Source organism: Sus scrofa, chromosome 16, assembly GCF_054392235.1.
Source record: "Sus scrofa isolate SSC_HxYL_T2T_F1_AM1 chromosome 16, Sscrofa_HxYL_maternal_Yorkshire_Landrace_v2.0, whole genome shotgun sequence".
Lineage (NCBI taxonomy): Eukaryota > Metazoa > Chordata > Mammalia > Artiodactyla > Suidae > Sus > Sus scrofa.
This window is the reverse complement of record NC_139398.1, coordinates 60,059,889-60,078,882: the sequence shown is the minus strand read 5'-3', so window position 1 is coordinate 60,078,882 and position 18,994 is coordinate 60,059,889. Positions and strand designations below refer to the sequence as shown.

The 18,994-nt window shown below is 45.4% G+C and overlaps 2 long non-coding RNA genes across 5 annotated transcripts in view; one reads left to right on the top strand and one right to left on the bottom strand.

Moving 5' to 3' along the window:
• LOC110257309 (uncharacterized) overlaps window positions 1-18,994 on the bottom strand; it is a 407,691-nt gene that overhangs the window by 263,118 nt on the left and 125,579 nt on the right. The window contains exon 1 of one of the 4 annotated variants that reach the window (XR_002339760.2): window positions 14,136-14,571. The exons of 2 other annotated variants lie outside the window; for them this stretch is intronic. This is a non-coding gene — a long non-coding RNA (uncharacterized LOC110257309). Of the gene's footprint in view, window positions 1-12,318; window positions 12,455-14,135; window positions 14,572-18,994 lie in introns of those variants that run through there. One more of the 4 variants, XR_014831517.1, reaches the window with a different exon arrangement.
• Window positions 565-4,332, top strand: LOC146395601 (uncharacterized). Its single transcript, XR_014831628.1, has 2 exons — window positions 565-982; window positions 2,409-4,332. It is a non-coding gene; the product is annotated as an uncharacterized LOC146395601 (long non-coding RNA).

The window sequence follows — 18,994 nt, the reverse complement described above, 5'->3', positions numbered from 1 at the left end:
GGATGTACCCCCTAATTATTTAGTATTTTGGATGGCTACTTTGAATGTTAAAAAAAAAAAAAAAAAACTGTTGACTTTACTGTATTCTCTCATTTTCTGAAGAACTTTTCATTGGTATTCTTGAATTTTTCCAAGTGGTCAACTTTATAATCTATAAATAATTTTGTCCCTTCTCCAATATTTGACCTCACTTATTGGTCTAATTGCTTTTTATCATTTCCAGACTGATGCTGAACAAAAATGGTTAGCGTTCTGGTGAATGTTTTTTTACTTTAATAAGAATGATAATAGCTAATATTCTGTAAAGGCTTATGACATGTAAGGTGCTGTTTTAAGCAATTACATATTAACCCACTGAAACCAACCAACAGCCCAAAGGTAAGTACTCTTTTATTCCCATTTTACAGGGAGAGAAACTGAGACACAGAGTAACTTGCCCAAGGGCATACTACAAGCAACTAGCAAAACTAAGATTTGAATCCAGGCATTATGACAAGCCGGGTGGTGATGACATAAAATGCCATCAATGAGTAGACACTCTCTTGTCATGAACTGGGGGAAGATATAAGTTGAAGGGGCTGTACTGGCCTCAGCAGTATCTCTAGCATCTCATATTGCCAATGCAAGACTAAAGAAGACAACCGCCATTGGACTTCCTAATGCCAATGGGGATGATGATTTTCCAGAAGAGCAGAGGCCAGGCAGTAGAACTTGGCCATCAGAGGCCAGGCAATCATTATCATTATAGAGACAAGGTCACAATGGCAGCTGGGGCTGCCATGGTGTCCCTGAGGATGAGCTAGATGGCCAGACGACAAGGGTATTTCTTGTCAGCTACCCCAGTGGAAAGTCATGCTCCTTCAATCAGTTTCCAGAGCCTCTTCTCAGAAGATCTAGAGCCAATCAGTTGAAGGAGTGGCTGGGTCCATTTGTGGAGAACTCTGAAATGCTACAGCTAGTGTCCACGGCAGTGATTCCCAAGGTGACAGAGCCATTCACCTGAGTAATGGTACATCAAAGAAAGAAAAATATCCACATGATTTTGCAAGGGCTATGAGGTTCAGAATGTGGTTTGACACTAATACTTAGGGGCCCGATACCATTAAGGCCCCCATGTTATAGAGGGGGCACTGAAGGCTAGGTGATCCGTGGGTCTGGGGTCAAGTCTGCCTTAGGGTTCCAGTGTGTTTGTGAACATTCCCTGTGGTCATTTCCCTAGTTCTTAAGTGCATCATTTGGATAAATATTTATTGGTAGATTCTCAGACTGGTGGCCTGACCTCTGGAATAAGAACCCTCTGCTAATTATTAAGCTACTGTCTCTCAACTTCAGCCTACCCCCTTCCTCTGTTCTGTTCTGTGATCCTGGGACTGGGCCTCTGCAAACCACATTTCTGCTCTGCCAGTTGGCTGCCTTGAGCTCTGCCGAGAGGGAATGCCAGCAGGATAAGGAGACTGCTTCTTTTTTGCCTCCTGTTCCTTCAGCATCACCTGAGTCTCATGTCTCACCCTGGCAGTTTGCTGCAGTCACAGCAGTTGATCTAGCATGCAGTTTTTCCAACACCTGCAGGACCAGCCTCACAGTGGCCCTCAGAAACACCAGCACCAGTCAGCTAGGGTCTCGTCAGGGTTCTGGACCACAGCCCCAGGGGCCGTCCTTTGAGAGCAGAGCCATCAGAACAGGCTGAGAAGTGACCCCTTTCACAAGTCTGAGTTTCAGCTCCCATTCCAAGCTTCCAAGTGATGAATTCCAACTTTTCCCTCTGCTCCCCCAGCCAGAACCATGGCAGTTGCTACCTGTAATTTCCAGAATACCGTAGTGTTCTCTCTTGGCCTCTCCAGTTTTTCAATAACTACTTAATGATCCTTTACATTAAGTTCTCTTTGTTAAAATAGCTTGTGTATTATCTGTCTTCTGACTGGACCCTGACTGATACCCTGTAGAGAAAGCAGGTAAAAACCCTGCAACTGCCCTCATCCCCCACTGACAAGACCTCCAGAAGCAAGGCTCCACTATAGGTAGAATGGCACAGATTGGGGCCATCCTCCCAGACCCTCAAAGACTGTAGGAGGCTAGGACAGTCGCCATCATCCCTCTTTACTTCACCGATCTGTGCCCTAGAAAAAGCCAATTGGATCATGTCACTGGTGGTAGGCTACCATAAACTTAACCAAGCACCGACCCCGATCACAGCCGCTGTTCCAGATGCAGTATCTTTATTTACTCTAACAGATCAGCATGGCCTCTAGCACTTGGTGTAAGGCTACTGAATTGGAAAATGTGTTCTTTTCAACCCCCACGAGAAAGGAGGATCGAAAGCAGTTGCTGTCACTTGCAACAGACAGCAACATGCATTCACTGCCAGGCCCTCAGGGCTATGTTAACCTCCCTGCTCTCTGTCACAACAGAATTTAACAGGAGCGTGATCATCTGAGTATCCTGCACAAGGTCTGGGTGTTCCACCGTACCGATGACATCATTTAACCGTGCCCGGGGAGCAGCCAGTGCCAGGCACGTTGGATGCAAAGGTCCGATGCACGTGGATCAGAGAGAAGACAGGCACCTCATACACAACCAAAGGCTGTGCCTTGATCATTAACGTTTTCAGGGGTCCAGTGGTTTGGGACCCCCCCCCACAGGTCACTCCAAGCGGAAGCACATTTGTGTACCTGGCACCCCTTACCATGAAGAAAGAGGCACGCTACTTCGTATAACTTTCCAAATTTTGAAGACTGCATCCTCCCTCACACTTGAATGCTGCTCCAACCCATCTCGTAGTGAGTCAGAAGGCTGTCAGTTTTGAGTGGGTATTATAAACTCTGCTGTGTCCCTCCAAATTCCAGGACTGGCCCCAAATTCTGGTACCTCAGAATGCAACTATATTTGGAGATCGGGCCTTTAAAGACATGATTGGATTAGGGGGAGATCACTAGGGTGGGCCCTAAAGCAATGTGAGTGATGTCTCTGTAAGAAGAGAAAAATCTGGACATACAAGAGACACGAGGGGTACATACACACACAGCGGAAAAGCTATGTGAGGTCACAGCAAGAAGGCCACCATCAGCAAGCCCAGAAGAGACACCAGAAGAAAACAGACCTGCCAATACCTTGAAGACGTCTTGCCTCCAGAACTGTGAGACAATAAGTTTCTATTATTTAAGCCACTCACTCCGTGGGATTTGGTTGTGGCAGCCCAAGCAGATGGGCCTGGAGCCAAAGAGAACTCTGCTGCTGGCCCAGGTGTGGTGCAAGCAACCCTCGTGCTTGGGTTTTGTGACCAGATGATCCCATGACACTCACATCTGTAGAATCTTTGACAAGAGTCAACAAGAAAATCACAGTGCAGACCCCAAGAGGTCTGGAAGGAGCCCCTGCCATCTGCAGCCGAGGGCTTTTCACTGCTCAGAAAGCAGCTCCTAAATGCTCCTGGGGCCATGGGATGACTGAGCACCAGAGCATGGAACATCAAGGGACTGTGCAACCAGCAGTGCCTTTTGAGTTGGGCATTCTCAGACCCACTAGGTCACGAGCGCGGCACAGAAGAAATCTGTCATAACCTGGGACTTAGACTTCCCCGAGATAAAGAGCTGGGTGACTCCACCAAGCAATCCACCTAAACCTACAGAAATGCTAGCTGAGAGGCGGGGCCTCTACAAAGGGTGACAGAGAGGGGAAATGATGGATGAACACCTTGTGACAAACCATGGCAGCAGATAGTGAGACCCCAGCCCACTGATCTCCCTATGGTAGACTCTTTCGCTTTTTTGCTGTGACCTTGAAACATCAGTGACAAGGTAGAGTAACCTAGCACAGGGCACAGGGGTTGTGAGTGGTACAAAGTCTGGACACAGTAGATGCTGTTGGTTGCCGGCCCCACCCCCCTCACCCCTAGCACTTCAGAGCACATCAACTTTCTCCCTGTCAGCACCTGGATTTATGTGCCTAGGGGTTTTCTCTGGCCTACAGAGCAACTCCACCTCTATGTACCGCACCCAGATGTACCAGGAAAATGACACCAGGCCCCCGGGAGCCAGCTGGAACTAATAACTGATGGGGATGTGTGTATAAATATCCCAGCTCCCTCACCTCTTAAGTGGGCTGACTCTGAGTTCCTTAAAGAGATTAAGCTCTGGTCTGCTAAAGTGCTCACTTGCTGGATAAGAACTTGTATTCACTGTCCTCTCTTCCCCGGGTCACTAAGTCTCCACCACACTTTGCTGCGATCATTTCCAAAGTAAGTAATTTGCTTTATTGTCTCAATGTCAGCTTCTGGAGGACCGCAAACTAAAATAAGATCATGCACCTATCAAAATATAAACAACCTCTAATCAATCTCTGATCGATATTCCTAATTCCTTCTCCTTGCTGTCTGGGATGGCTTTTTCTTATACATGTGGAGAAAAATGAGGTAATGGGCTGGGGAATTAACGGGAAATGAGTGTTTCAGCCACGTATTGGATCAATACCTGCAAGGTCAGACAACTACACTATTTTCTGGTGGGTACAATCCCTGGGTCTCTAAGGCAATAGAGAGTAGAAAGCATACTGTCTCCTTACATTTGTCAGTTGTCACTCCTGCATGACCCAAAACCTAGGTCTGAAGTTCCCATTGTGGCTCAGTAGCAACGAACCTGACTAGGATCCATGAGGGTGCAGGTTCGATCCCTGGCCTCACTCGGTGGGTTAAGGATCCATTGTTGCCATGAGCTGTGGTGTAGGTCACAGACAAGGCTCAGATCTGGCATTGCTGTGGCTATGGTGCAGGCCAGCGGCTACAGCTCCGATTTAGACCCCAGCCTGGGAACTTCCATATGCCACAGGGGCAGCCCCCCAAAGACAATAAACAAATACATAAATAAATCAATAAATCAAACCTAGGCATGTCATTAGGTATTCCTTAAATCTACTCCATTTGCCTTTTTTTTTTTTTTTTTTTTTTTTTTGGTGGGGGGCTGTTTTCTTTTTTAGGGCTGCGCTTGTGATATATGGAGGCTCCCAGGCTAGGAGTCGAATCAGAGCTGCAGCCATTGGCCTACATCACAGCCATAGCAACACCAGATCCAAGCTGTGTCTGCGACCTAAATCACAGCTCACAGTAATGCCGCATCCCCCACCCACTGAGCAAAGCCAGGGATCGAACCTGCATCCTCATGGATACTAGCTGGGTTCATCAACCACTGAACCACAGCAGGAACACCCATTTGCCTTTTTTATGATAAGGGAGGACTCCTCCAAGATTTTGGCATTTGTTGTTCATCAGGGTTCCTTTTAGTCATCATTGTAAATTTCCACATTTTCCCTATTTTTGTTTTCTGTGTCATCATAGGTATTTTAACAGGAGTTGAATAAGACTGCCTGGTGTAGACTGCTGGCCACATGATATTTTGATCTGAACATCTGCAGTAATCTATCTCAAGAAGCAGTGAAGTGATAAAATGGAAAATGCAATTCCAAAGGGCCATGGAGGTGACCCTCCTCAAATAAGGCCATCTTCCCATAGTCACAGGAGAGATATACTGTCACCAGTAATAATCCACATTAGGTAAAGAACTGGAAATTTAAGTCCTCATTAGCATGGTTCCTCAAACGATTCCTAAGAAAAATTATTCATGAGCTTGCTGGGAGCGGGGTGGGGGGGGAAGAGGGGAGATGGGGGGCGTCCTACATTTCAAAGAGGCCTTAAGTCATAGTCATTTCTCCAAAGAACTAAATGGTCATTCAATAATGCTTGGAATATTTTGGGAAGAATTAAAAAACTATTTCATTTTGAAGCAAGCATTCTCAATTATTTCATTCTACGAGTAGCATTTTAATGGCAAACAATCATAGTGTTACAATAAATTCTGCAAGTGAAAAGGTTATTTTCCTTTTGGGCTAGGTCATGATTTGAGTGATTTTTCATTAGTTAAGTTCCATTATTATCTGGGTGACACTTCTTGTAATAATAACCTTGCTTTGTTCCCCAGCTTGTCATATTTATCTTTCTTGACCAGGTGCCATTCATACTCTGACCCTGTGATAGAAGCCACTCTGCCCTGACCTTTGCAGCTTATTAAACCCAAGGGGGCTAATAAGCAACCAACCCACACCAACTCTAATTAGCTGTTTCCAATAGCTGTAGGAAAGAGGCAGTTCTTAGTGATGCTTCCATCGTAAAAATTTGAGAGAAAATTCACCTAAGCTGGAAAGGAAAAACCAAGCAGAAAGCACTTTAGAAAATCCAAGAAGATTCTCAGCCAGATGGAAATCCCATTTTAGTACTTCTAAAACCTTCCAGTGTGATTCCAAATATGTACTCTGGGGATGGTGATATTGGTTTAAAGATTCATACATACATATTCAGCCTGATGTACCCAGAAGGTGCTATAGAAGCTGAAGAATCATGAGAGCATATAAATGAATTAGGCGATCAAATAAGATGCATTACACATCTCAATATAAAACATATGGGTCACCCAGATATCTTCCTGAATCCTCCACCTAATATTGTCTGGGAATATGCTGTGAAATGTCATAATTATATCTTTTTATTCAGCAATGAAAATCCCATAGAACAGTGTCTATTTATTTCGCTTCACTGCACATTAAGTCTACCTGGAAAGGTTGTCTCAAACCTCAGACGGTCTGGGATGGAACCTGAGACTCTATATTTTAAACAAACGTGGACAAAGAAGTTTATTCTAACTTCTCCTTTTAAAAGTTCTGATGAATAAACATCAAAACAGAATTGTGGCAAAACCCAGATCGTCACCAAGATTTAATACCTTCGCCAGTGGGGAAGAGATATGCCAAGAGAGCATCAGAGATGTCAAAATGAGTCAGACTGCAGCCCATAAGCCTTACGGCTGTTGGAGTTTTTATCGTATTTTTCAACTGGCCTTTTTACATCCAAACGGCTCTCAAAATAAAAATTATTCCCGGGGTGGGGGGGGGAAACGCAGGCTTATTCAGTGAGCACTGAATTTGTTGAGAACTGTTCTAGTTATTACATGAAAGTCAGAAATAGAGAAGACATGATCCCTGTGTCCAAGGAAATAAGAGAGATTGCATTATTCCAGTACAACCAGAAAAGAGCAATGAAATTCTAAATTGGTCCCTGACCTGAAGAACAAAGATCGTACTAAATGCTGTAAGTTAGAAAGACAAATACCATATGATATCACTTATATGTGGAATCTAAAATATGGCACAGATGAACCTATCTATAGAACAGAAACAGACATGGAAAGCAGACTTATGGTTGCCAAGGATGAGGGGGAAGGAATGGGATGGACTGGGAGTTTGGAGTTAGTAGACTCAAACAATTACCTTTAAAATGGATAAGCAATGAGGTCCTTTGGTATAGCCCAGGGAACTGTATCCAGGCATTGGAGCTAGACCATGATGGAGGATAATGTAAGAAAAAGAAGGTATTTCTATGTATGCCTGGGTCACTTTGCTATACGGCAGAAATTGACAGAACCTTGTAAATCAACCATAATATTTTAAAATTTGTTTAAAAAGAGAGATCCATGAGGGTTGTAGTGCCTGGAGGAGGCTTCATGGGGGAGGTGGGAGTTACACGGAAACTGGACTTGGAAAAAAATTTTTGGAAAAAAGAAGAAAGTGTCAAAGAAACTATTTGACATCTAGAATGATCGCACATGTCAGAAGTCTAAGCCAAATAAATGCCTCAGATGCCACCAGGTGATGGGATTTACTTATGGGTCCCAGGTCTCACATAGCTTTGGAAGAGAATTCATAAGAGAGTTGAGCCCAAATTACAACCTTCAGAGTAGTTTGGGGACAGAAAAAAAAATGAGTAAATGGTTGGGATGAGCACTGCACTGGGCTAGCCCTGGGCCCCTGGCCTGGGTCTTACCTCTCACCCCTCTGTGGCCCGGCCTCCCTCCTCCCTGTTCCTCCAAGGGGGGGACCAGCACCGCTTACCTCATGAGGATCTGCTTGAGTTCTGAACAAATGAGAGGCACCTGGAAAGTGCCGAGAAGTCCCTCGCAGAAAGGAAGATTGAGAATTTACAGAAACAGAAGAAAACAGAGCAACCAGAGGAAAGAGCTCCCTTGGACATCTGTAGCTGGAGGAGCCTGGGGCAGCCTAGGCACTGGGATCAGAATAGAAAACCAAGTGCCCGGTTGCCCTGGGATCAGCCACCTGAGGGGAAGGAGGGTCCCTCTAAGAATCTGGGGCACAAACCTCAGATGTGAGGAGAGTACAAAAGCAACACTTTGTAAACATCTTAAGAACCAGCCACATGACAACCTTACAGTCCAACGGAGAAAAGATGGGATACAGTTGATAGCTAGTGGTTCAAGGGGACTTCACAGGTTTGCTGCCAGCTTCCAGCAAACCTCTTCTCCCTTGGAGAGACCTTTTTTCTTCTCCTTATGCATGTATCATTTCCATCAGTGCCAAATCAGACTTAATCCCACCCCCGTTCCACCTCTACATGGGAAAACAGATCCAAAGGTATTTAAGTAACTAGGACAAAACAGATCAGACAAATGTCTTTAAAAGAGAAAAGCTTTGTCTCCCAATGTAAATCCTACAGAGGATGTCTCAGGACAGAAGCTCTCAGATGTTTCTTTTCATCTTAAACCCATAATATTTTTAATGCTCTTTTTGAGAAACGAAGCTCAAGGAGAAAGTTACAGGTAGCAACACAGTGACATCTGCCATCATTTTACAAGTTGTTTACTTCCTTTGAACTGCTATGCTTGCAATCGGGTGTTCTAACCAGGTAAGTGATGGTGCCTGGGTTAATTATAACTTACGGGCAGAGGGCTCAGTATGTGTAGGCATTAAGTACTGCACTCCTCCTTGGAAATCTCATCCATAATGAGCCCATCAGCAGTGGCTTGACAGCTTCTTGCAGTGAGTGGACCCCACCCGAATGGAGCCAAAGACATCCTGCTTCTATTATATCCACCCACAAACAGTCAGCTGACAAGCCAGTGAGCCCAGGCTCAGACCACCTGGGGTTTAGGGCCTTTGCCCAACATCGCCAAGCTGCCTGCAAACCTCAGAGCCAAGAGGGGAAGCCCCATACTGAAAAGTGGTGTTGGCTCAGTCATCTATTGGCTCTTGAGTGTTTGTGGGTATGTGCTATGTGTCTTGCGTTACACCAGGTACTAGCAGGGGACAGGCTATATTAAAGACTTTGGGTTTTATCCTGATGCCAATGGGAAATCATTGGAGGATTTCAGACTGGGGAGTACATTTCTTAGGTCTGTATTTCAGTATTTCATCTGACCACAGTGTGAGCAATGAACGGTGAGAGAGGGCTGTCATCTCCCTCCATACTTGAAAAGCACATGGGCAATCATGGAAGACTTTCAAAGGCGGGGGGGGGGGGCAGAGGGGGAAGCCCTTTCACACAGGTGACACCCACATTCCTGATGTCGTTTCCAGAAACTGCTATACTTTCCTGTCCTCCTCCGTGTCCCCACATTGCACACAGCATCTGTTAATGAAAAATATTGCCTGCCGTATCAGTAAACAAAGGAAGTTGCAGCCATCAAGCCATCACAGCTGCCCCAACAGTGAGCCCTAAGAGAACTCAGGATGAGAAAACACAGGTTACTGGTCCCAAATAGCAGACATACAAATCAAAGGAAGGCTTTCAGTCAGTCCAGACTCTTGTATTTCCCCATACATAGAAAAACACTAAATTCTTTAACTTGAGCTAGCTGGTGTTCTTTAATTAACAGTAATCTTTTGCTGTTCTGACTACCCAGCCTTTGTGGCAAAAACTCCTATATATTCTGGCTCCCCTTCCTTGCCTCTTCAGAGCAATCTCTTAGGGTTATCTGAGATACTATGTCCTGGGTTTAAGTCTTCAGTTTTGTCCACCCAATAACACCTAACTCTCAACTTTTAGGTTGCACATCTTTTTTTTCCCAGTCAACGCATCTAAATTCACTAAAGTGGCAGAAAAGCAACCTAATTACTGAAGGTTAGTTACTCAAATCAGTTCTGTTATAGACGGACTTTTTTTTTTTTTTTTTTTTTTTTGCTTTTTAGGGCCGCACCTGCGGCATATGGAGATTCCCAGGCGAGGGGTCTAATTGGAGCCTTAGCCACCAGCCTACACCACAGCCACAACAACACCAGATCAGAGCCGCGTCTGCCACTTACACCACAGCTCATGGCAATGCTGGATCCTTAACCCACTGAGCAAGGCCAGAAATTGAACCAGCAACCTCATGGTTCCTGGTTGGATTCCTTTCCGCTGCACCGCAAAGGGAACTCCCGGTTATAGACGGACTTTTGTCCTCTCAAAATTCATCGGTTGAGGCCCTAACCCCAATAAGACTATTTGGAAATTGTGAAACCGAGTCTCCCTAAAACTACATTCCATTTTCAAGTTTAGGATTAAATTTGTCCAAAATTTGATTTTCTTTCTTGTCCCCTCTGACCTCAATCCTGTGCTAACTGAACACTAACCAACCAGAGTCAAATGACTCAAACTACTGTAGATTTCATCATTAAGTGACAAGCTGGGAGTTCCCGTTGTGGCGCAGTGGAAACAAATCCGAGTAGTATTCATAAGGACACAGGTTCAATCCCTGGCCTCGCTCAGTGGGTTAAGGATCTGGTGTTGCCATGAGCTGTGGTATAGGTCGCAGAAGTGGCTTGGATCTGGTATGGCTGTGGCTGGGACTCAGGCCAGCAGCTGCAGCTCCCATTTGATCCCTAGCTTGGGAACTTCCATATGCCACAGGTGTGGCCCTAAAAAAAAAAAAAAGGTGCAAACTTATTTCTTCAGGAAACATGAGCCCCCGGAGCCATGGACTACCTGGCCAGAGAATCATAAACCAGAGACATCCTGACTCCCGAAGCCACAACTAAGAAATGTCACATGACAATGATTAATTCCAGCTTCTTTGTTCTTCCCCTTTAAAAACACCCCTAACTTAAAAACCAAGCTGGAGTGGCTCTGAGGCTCACCTCCCACTCCCTTGCCTGACACCTTCAATGAGCCCTTACTTTGCTGTAAACACCCACTTCCAGAGCTTGGCTTTCTGTGCCGCTGGCCCAGGAGCCCCTGCTTCGGTTCTTGGGACCTATCAGGAAGTTAGAAAGATGTAATGTGGTCCTGAGGGTGGAGCCTCAGCTGGTAGGGCTGGTGTCCTTAGAAGCAGAGACATCAGAGATCTCTGTCCACACGTGCGTGGAGGAAAGGCCATGCGAGGACACAGCAAGAAGGCGCGTCTACAAGCCTCACCTGACACCAGACACCAACCCTAAGAGCACCTTGATCTGAGATGCATGGCCTCCAGAACTGGGAGAAAAGAAATTTCTATTGTTTAAGCCACCCAGTCTGTGGCATTTTGATATGATAATCCTAACAGACTAATACAATTTTAAGCTGAGAAAATTACAAAAGCTTTCTCTTTCCACACATCTGTGATTATAAATACTTTCCTCCAAGTTTCCCTATGATGAAAGGGAGTGGAAGAGCTGGAGGATGAATTTTGGTTTTTCGGTTTTTTTTTTTTTTTTTCAAGAGCAGCAGGGCTTCTTCTCAACTAGTGAGGAAAGAAGGCAGGCAGGATTTCTAGCTATTACACCACTGGAAGCAGGGGTTTCAATCATTAAAATCTCTTTAATGAGATTACCCATGACTCCACAGAAGCTAAATCCTCTGATAGGAGGGCTTCAGGTATTTGTCACATTCAAAGTTAGGAAAAGTCAGCCCTACACAGAATTATGCAGATATCTCTGAAATATATCCTCTTCTCCTTTTTTGTTTTTGTTTGTTTGTTTTTGTCTTTTTGCTATTTCTTGGGCCACTCCCGCAGCATATGGAGGTTCCCAGGTTAGGGGTCTAATCAGAGCTGTAGCTGCCAGCCTACGCCAGAGCCACAGCAACGCGGGATCCGAGCCACGTCTGCAAACTACACCACAGCTCACGGCAATGCCGGATCCTTAACCCACTGAGCAAGCGCAGGGCCGAACCTGCAACCTCATGGTTCCTAGTCGGATTCGTTAACCACTGCGCCATGACAGGAACTCCCTTCTTTTTTGTTTTGTTTTGTTTTAAAGCAAGGCCTAACAGAATATTTACTACCCTGCACTTAGTTCCTGAAAATCCAGGGTTAAATGGAATCGGCGGCAAGCAGTCAGAAACTGGTTATGAGGTATCCTGACTTTCAGCTGAAGTCCTTGTTTTGCAAAGGAGTGGTTACCATAGGGCCAGGAAAGCAGTGGAAGAAATACTAGCAGGTAAGCAGATTGCTGTGTCAGTCAGAATAAGCTAGATTCTGCTGCAGTAAGAAAAATCTCAATGACTTAACCTCACCAAGGTTGATTTCTCACTCAAAATCCTTTGTGCATGTCTGTCAGCTCTCAAGGGCAGCTCCCTCCCAAGGCATGACCTGGGGCTCCAGGCTGATAGAATCCCCACTCTTCTGTAGCTGCATCATCTTGAACATGAGCTTTCCACAGTTACTGTGGTACAGGAGGAGAAGCTAGACTGTCATTAAGGAGCCTCAGCCAGGAAGGGACACGTCACAATTCACAGGCCTGAACTAGACACGAGGCCCCTCCCAACCTCAAGGGATTGGGAAGTACAGTTTCCCACGTGCCTAGAGGAGGCACATGAAAATGGATTTGATGGAGACTAAGCTTTCTCTCTGCCACAGCTGCCAAACAGGCAGACTACCAGATGGAAAGAAGCATTCCTGATTATCACTGAGTTTGGAGCAGAAGAGTTCTTACATGTGTGGTTATAGAGCTGGAACCCAGGGGTCCACTTACCCTCCTCCCCTCTGGGGATCTGGCAGAGGGTCTGCTCACACCAACACCACTAGACAAATAAAAACGGAGTGCCCAGCTATCAATGACTGGGCAAGCTGCAATACCCCAACATAACATTTTGGTCATAGCTGCAGAGAGAACACATCTTAAGCTAGAGGCTGAAACGAGCCTCCCTTTTTTCTGATCCTTCTTCACTGAACTTAAATCTTAGGAAAAAGAGAGAGAGAATGACACAAACCTAACCAGCAGCCTGGACCAATGGCAGCAGCCCTGGCTCATCTAGCCAGGCACAAGAAAAAGTACATTTAGGAGTTCCCGTCATGCCTCAGCGGAAACTCATCTGACTGGTATCCAGGAGGACGCAGGTTCAATCCCTAGCCTCACACAGTGGTTAAGGGATCTGGCATTGCCATGAGCTGTGGTGTAGGTGGCAGACAAGGCTCGGATCCCGCATTGCTGGGGTGGCGCAGCTCCATTTCAACCCCTAGCCTGGGAACCTCCGTGTGCCGGGGGTGCAGCCCCAAAAAGACCAAAAAAAAAAAAAGTTCATTTATTATATTACTGAATTCTCAAAACAAGGTCATTGTCTCTATTCCCATTTTGCAGATGAGGAGACAGAGTTAAAGCAGTAACTTGTCTATGTCCATACAGCCAGTCAGGGTGAAGCTAAGGTTTGAACCCCCATCTGTTTGACTCCAGAGCTCACCCTCCAAACCACTCTGCAAATAGAAGGGAAATAGATGAAAGGAAAGATCTCCCCCTGGAGATATTCTTACATGGTTGTACTTTAAGTACAAGGTAGGAATATATTCTCCCGGTTCCATAAGTCAGTGTGAGATGCCCACAAATTTGTGAAGGTCACATCATGCTGAGTGGTGAATACTGATATAGCCTGTGGCCTTAATTGAGCAGAAACCTAATCCAGCACCCAGACCACACCAAATCAACCTGAGGAGTTCCCCCTTGTGGCTCAGGGGTAATGAACCCAACTAGTATCCATGAGGACTTGGATTCCATCCATGGTCCTAGTCGGTGGATTAAGGATCCAGCATTGCCACGAGCTGTGCTGTATGCACGTCGCAGGCTCGGCTCGGATCCCACGCTGCTGTGGCTGTGGCTGTGGGGTGCAGGCTGGCAGCTATAGCTCTGATTCGACCCCTAGCCTAGGAACTTCCCTACGCCACGAGTGCGGCCCTAAAAAGAAAGAAAATCAGTCTGAACCACAGCAACCCACGGAAGGGTGCCTTCTCATTTTCCAATCTAGTCATCAAGGAAAATTATTTTCAAAGTCCCAGATCTTTAGAGTCAACTGAACTATTTATTATCTGATAGACGGAGGCCAAATATTGTTAGGAAAAATAAACAGAAACATATACCTTGTGCTATTATCCTGGGTCGGTCAGTGACTGCTGCTGAGTTCAAAAGAGCAGTGGTTTTATCGCCGTTCTCATCTATGATTAGCCTGTTTCCTGCCCTTTGATTCCCTTGGCCAACAGCCCCCACTCCCATTGGCTCCGGGCTGAGATGCCAGAGACCGGAGGGGCTGTGGCCCACATCTCCTCGGCAGGCGCGAGCACACGCTCATGCGAGAGGGATCGTCCTTCCCAGGGGGCAGGGAGGGCGTTTCAGGAGGATAATTCAACCCGGGTGGGGAGTAACTGTTTCCAGCTGAGGAGCTGCTGCCCTGCCTGATCACTCTCACGGCAGAAGCAGGGGTGAGATTGACATCACCCAGGGCCACCTCCGTGGGCCTTGCTGGCCCCCATCACGGACAGGAAGGCCAGATTCAGGCTTTTTGCCACTCTACAAGGTGAGGATCTGCCGACCGAATTCAGCCTTTTTGCCACTCGAAAGCATCCTTCTTGGTGAAACGCACACCTGTTTCTACACAAGGACTATGTGCATCGGGGCTCATTACTGAGACTGAACTCAGCTGGTCCCCAGTCAAGCGGGTCCTAAACTGTGGGTGACAATCTGCAGTTTGCAGGAGGAGAGCCCCGAGTCGCCCCCCCTGCCCGGGTTCGTTCACACAGGCTGGCCTCTGACCCGCCTGCCAAACGGTTTCCTGGCAAAATCCAGTTCACCCCATGCACATCACGCGGCTGGCTAGAAACATCTATTCAGATGAGTCGCAACCTAAAAAACAAAGCTGCTTCTTGTTAAACAAGTAATGGGGTGAATTGTTTTGGTTTCCTGAGCAATTATCTTTGAAAGAGGAACATCTCCGTCCATCGGCTAAAATATAATGGACTCAACCAGGGTGGGCCTGGTGACGACTCAGCCCGTCTGGTCTGAGATGGGAGGCCAGCAGAGGAAGCTCACAATCTGACTTTAGAGGAACTGAGTTCTGAACTGCAGAAAAATTCAGCTGTGAGTCCATCACGAAGCGCCACATAATTAGAGGGCTTCCATTACCAACGCGCATGCCTAAAGCCGAGGAGCAGGCCAAGTTATTCATTTCCACCCCACTTTGGATGTAGCTCTTGGCACGGTTTATACCATTACAGCACCTTTCAGGACAGAACTCAAATGGCTGCTCGATCTTTCATTAATTACGGGACAGTTGCTATTTATCATGATAAAGAGCCAGTATCCGAACCTTCATTTTTCAAATGAAGAAAAAAACCAAAAAGAATCAAATTCCATGGCACAGCCAAAGTCATGCACGAAGACACGCTCTCTGGAAACTGGTCTTCGCGTCTCCCCCATTCCTTGGTCTGGGATGTTCTTTGCACCCTCCCTCCCTCCTACCCCCAGTAAGTTTCACCTGGTTAATCCCTATCCACTCTTCAGATCTCAGTTTAAACATCACTTTCCTTATTGTATGGTTTTATACAACTATGCACCTCTTTTTCAAAGCGCTTACTATAATTTGAAACCATACTTTTTTTTTTTTCAAAAGCCATGCATTTATTTTTGTGTTTATTTGACTCACATCTGCCTCCCCCACTGCCTATAAGCCTGTCGAAGGCGGGGACTGGGTCTGTGCTTGCCCATCACCGCATCCCAAACGCCCAGTGTGGTTCTCAGCGTAATCCACTCACGGCGGAGGTGCTGAACGGATGAATGGAGAGAGGCACAGACAGACAGGTTTGCTCTCTGTGTAGCATACAATTTTGCACGGCAGAACTACATATTTAAATACTGTTCTGATCCTAATCAAAAGTTATGTACTATTTTCTAACCTTGATGTTCAGATGAAAATAATAATTTTCATGAATAATAAGCGCAAAAGAAAAGCCAAGGTTGCTTCCCTCAAACAACACCTACTGATGGCTTGCCACGTGATTAGCGCCATCAAAGAGCCCTTTGTTGAAGGGGAAAGATTATTCTTTCTCCAAACACGAACACATGGTGTTTATACACATGGACTAGCACTATAATATCAAATCATAGAAAATAATTGGCTACATTTTCTGGACCTCAGTGATATCCTTACAGCCATAATCCTTACAGAGCAGCTGAGCTGCACAAAGATGCGACAGGATTACCCACGTGGATTCTCAAATCAGCATCTCTAAGATTGCATTGCGCCTCGAGAATATTGTGAGTCATATGATGGAGATAATGTGAGAAAAAGAATGTATATTATATATATATAATAATTATATATTATATATGACTGAGTCACTTTGCTATACAGCAGAAATTGACAGAACATTGTAAATAAACTATAGTAAAAAAATATTCTGTCCTTACATGCAGGTTTTAATTACTTCAATATCCATTAGCTCTCTAAGAACAAAACAAGTCAGCCAAGTAAATAAGGTCTCTGTAGGAAATCTCAATGAAAAATCGGCAAGAGAGGCAGCAATGTGAAAGCATGGATTAAGCTTTCGCCTTCCCCTTTTGATGCAGATTTCCTGTGCCACCGAGCAGGCTGAGTTCCTGACAGTATTAGGAAGCAGGTGAATTTTGCCCTGGATCTTGTCCTGCCTCTTTCCGGCAACCCTCCCCCCCTCACCTTTGCATGTTTTCTGTCCACTCTGTTCCTCTCCCAGCTCAATGCTCATCCCCCTACCCCTGGTTCAGAACCCCTCCCCAGCCTATTTCCCACGGCCCGGCCACTAACTGGGGCTTGCTTTCTCTATCACTGTCCCCGTGCTAAGTCTCATCCTCTTCCATATTCTACCACTCAACTGGGTTCTAGGAAATGAAGCCTTGACCAGATGTTGATAATTGACAACAGGCTTATGTGGTACCCATGACTATTTTAATTAGAAGCAGTATCACCCCCAAAGGCTGCTGATTTTGCTAATAGCGGGATATTGGCATCAGTTTCAAGATAGTCATGTATCCCAAAATACACTGAGACCTAATTTTTCTATATATAAGGCAATGTCTTCAATCCCAGAGAAAATTCTCTCTGGTGTAACAAAGGACCCAAGAAGATGGAATTACATCATTTCTTTACTTCTGAAATTTCCAACTCTTTTTGTAGCTGTAAGATACCCTGAAAAGACCTAACCTCCAAAAAACAAAACCAAAAAAAACTTGCCTGTGTCCCCAGCAACTCCTTCCATTCCCCTTGACCCTGGTATTTATTATCTCAAAACTATTTAACAGCAAAGTGAGGGCTTTTAATTTTTATCTCCTTAACATGCCTCTGAGCTGAAAGGGGGCAACACGACAAAACCAATGTCGTCAGTAAGTCACTTTGCAATGAGAATTTGCACTCAGCATTATGCCCACTAGAAAAAGAGAAGTTTCTCCTGCCTGACTGTGGTTCTTTATCGGTTTCTGATACCTCTGAAGGTGAAGTTCATTCCAGACAAGGGAGAACAGAGATGATGCAAGGTCAGATGAACAGTTCCTCTCTGAGCTGCCAGTGGCAAGACAGGCTGACCCTCCCGTCTCAGTGAGAGGCATTCAGAGCCCTCCCCTCCTCCCCGTCTCTGTCAGCTCCCAGTGCAGATCTCAACTGCAGCATCCTCTTAGCCCACTGCCCTGCCACCAAACTGGGGACTCTCCCATCAATCCTCTTCACTCATGAGCCATGTGATCTACCTCAACACGGCAAATAGGCTGACTCAGTAGATGGTCGACTTGTTGGTTGAGTGAATAAATGTGAGTGGATAAAATCTTGCCCCAAATTCTCAAAACTTCCTCATTAATCTAGGGAGGATTAAAAAAATAATCCTTTCTTTCTTTCTTTCTTTCTTTCTTTCTTTCTTTCTTTCTTTCTTTCTTTCTTTCTTTTTTCTTCTTTCCTTTTTACAGCTGCACCTGCGGCATTTGGGAAGTCCCAAGGCTAGGGGTCAAGTCTACATGACAGCCACAGCAATGCAGGATCCCCGACCCACTGAGCGGGGCCAGGGATTGAACCCACATCCTCACGGAAACTAGTCAGATTCGCTTCCACTGCACCATAATGGGAACTCCCATAATTTCATTTTTCACATCTCTGTTGAGACAGTGGGAGAAAGAGTGGGTATTTTGAACTAAATAGTCCTCATAGCTGCACCATGTTTTTAATCACCAGAACAGTATGCAAAACAGACTTCCCCCAGTAAAAGGTAAGGTGCAGAAAAGCTATTCGGGCTGGAGTAGCATTAGGCATGAGGTAGGGGTCTGAGGTGGGGTAAAGGTATCTGTTGTGTATATTATGTGGACATTTCTTTAAGCAGGCAATGCGTTCTTATGGTTCAACTATTTTTTAAAAAAATTTTAGTTCCCATCATGGCGCAGCAGAAATGAATCTGACTAGGATCCATGAGGACACAGTTTTGATCCCTGGCCTCGCTCAGTGGGTTAAAGATCCAGCATGGCTGTGAGCTGTGGTGTAGGTCGCAGACTTGGCTTGGATCCTGCATTGCTGTGGCTCTGGTGTAGGCCAGCGGCTACAGCTCTGATTGAACCATAGCCTGGGAACCTCCACATGCCGTGGGTACGGTCCTAAAAAGAAGAAAAAAAAAATTTTTTTTTTAAGTCTACAGTGAAAAGTCCTCTCGCTATTCCTGACTTCTTTTCTCCTGTTTTCTATCATCCAGGAAACTACTACTGTTTTCTTGCAAATTCCAAGAGCTTCTTTATGCATAAGCCATGAGTAGATATTAGACCCCCTCAATCTTTTTTAAATAAAAAATAGCATACTATGTATAATGTTCTGCTCATTTTTTAACTAGTTGTGTGGATATACTATGATGAACGTTTTGTTATTACAAATGGTGCTGCTCTGAATAAGCTTGAACACAATTCATCTGGCACCCGCGCAAGTGTATCTGCAGAATGAACT